Here is a 2,140-nt window from a genome sequence, read left to right on the forward strand (position 1 = left end):
AGGAGCAACTCCCTTCATGTTGGCGTATGGGGCAGAAGCAGTAGTTCCAGTGGAGATATCACATTTCTCTCCAAGGATTCAGGCTTTCAATGCTGAGGAAAATGAGGAAGGACAAAGGTTGGCTCTAGACTTAATCGATGAAGTGCGAGATGAAGCACATGCAAAGATAGTAGAGTATCAGAAGAAGGCTTCATTCTACTACAACTTAAGGGTTAAAGAAAGGTCCTTAAACAAGGTGACCTAGTCTTGAGGAAGATAGAAGCTTCTGGGGTAGGACAGAAAGGGAAACTTGCCCCAAATTGGGAAGGGCCGTACAAATTCAAGAGCGTTCAGGGTAGAGGAACCTACAAGCTGGAGACAATGGATGGTTTTGAAGTCCCGAGAACCTGGTACGCGCAAAACCTGAAGGTTTACTACGTGTAAGATAGTCGAAGTATGATTCTCACTTGTCATTGTGACAAGTAGGTTTAAAAGCACCTTGAAGCTTCGTTTGCGTAGGATTTTTATTTTCTAGCTATTATTGATCAGGGTCGAACCCATATTATGTAAGGTTTTGGAAAACCAGACTTGAAATTGAAGAGTTCGAAATTATTTCAACCTATGGATGTTTGAGTTGTGATAATACTTGTATGGCCCATTAGGTCAAGTTTGAATGCATATTAAAGTATCGGAAAAATAAAGGAGAGAGATGTGAATAGGGAGAGTAGCATATAAAATAACCCCGGAGGGTAATAAGTTTTAATACAAACAAAAGTCCAGACATAAGTTAAGGATAAAATTATAAAATAAAAAAACTATTCCTCCATGCGGGAGCCTTCATTCTCTTGCTCCTTATCAGCGCCTTCAGCATCCTTCGCAGGAGAAGCGGGAGGAGAAGCAGTGTTAGGATCCAAGATGCGATCATCTGGCTGAGGGGGGTTGAAGAGGGCATCTATGCTGTCCTCCGACTCAGCCTGCTCAGGACTTATAAAGTCCTTAGGGTCGACTAAGCCCGGGTGCTTCTCAGAAACCGCCTTTACGGTCGTATCCCATCCCTGAGTAAACTGTAGGGAATAAAGACCCTCATCATGAATCTCCATGAGATTCTTAAACTTGTCAGAATCCATGTAGTCATCAATGAGCTTATCCTTATCGCTCCTAAGTTTCACCAGCTCGGAATGAGCCTTAGCCAGCTCCTCTTTCTTCGTGTCCAGCTTCTTCTCCAGGACCTTGGCTCTCTCCTCCCATTTCTTCATCTCCTTCTCAAACCCATCTGAGTTACCCTTCCAGGACCTAGCCTGATGGAGGGCCGCCCGGAAGTAGGTATTACTCTGCAAAGAAATATGTATGAGTTAGCACAAGTTCGTTGAAATACGAGAAAGTTGGGATTCAAAGAAAAAAAGAGAAAAGAAAGTTACCGCAGCTTGGGCTTGAGAACCCAGAAGCTCAATAGTCTCGATATCACTCCCCGTAACAATGTCAGTAAAGTCGTGGGGAGTGATGGAATGGTACGACCAATCCTTAGCGTATTTGGTGGATCCAACCACCGTATCGCTCCTCCTGAAACCCCAGTTAGGCCTGAAGGAATGTGCTTTAAGTGGAGGATCCACATCGTCCCCCAGCTCGACCACCGGGACGTGGGGCTTAAGAAAAGAAGGACCGTCAGGTTTGCTCCTGGGGTCCCTATTTAGCTTGGCCCTCTTTTGGCGTCCTGACTCCCCTTCCTTGGGCCTGTTGACATTATTGATGGCCTCGCAAGCTGAAAAAGAAAGATAGAAAGAATTTTAAATTGCAGGAGAGATAAAATGTTACAATTAAAGGGAAGGAAAAATGGTTATCCAGTTATAAATTTACCCTTATCACTGGCCTGAGAGAGACCAATTTTCTTCAAGGAAAACTCCTCTAAGAGGGTCCAGGTGTCTGTTTTCCCATCATCTGAAATTAAGGCTTGGTAGGCCACCTCCTCCTCATCAGATAATCTGATGCTACCTGGACTCCCATCTGACACTTTGCAAAAGGGCCTACGGAAGAGTATGGCCCAATCACCCCCAGCCCAGGTCAGCCTCACAAACTCGTCCCTCCATTTGGGGTTGTTCTCAACTATGGAATTACTATCAAAGATATGAGGGATTTTGGGCCGTTGACGAATTAAAACCCAACC

The sequence above is a fragment of the Apium graveolens genome, chromosome 10 (genome assembly GCF_009905375.1).
Source record: "Apium graveolens cultivar Ventura chromosome 10, ASM990537v1, whole genome shotgun sequence".
Lineage (NCBI taxonomy): Eukaryota > Viridiplantae > Streptophyta > Magnoliopsida > Apiales > Apiaceae > Apium > Apium graveolens.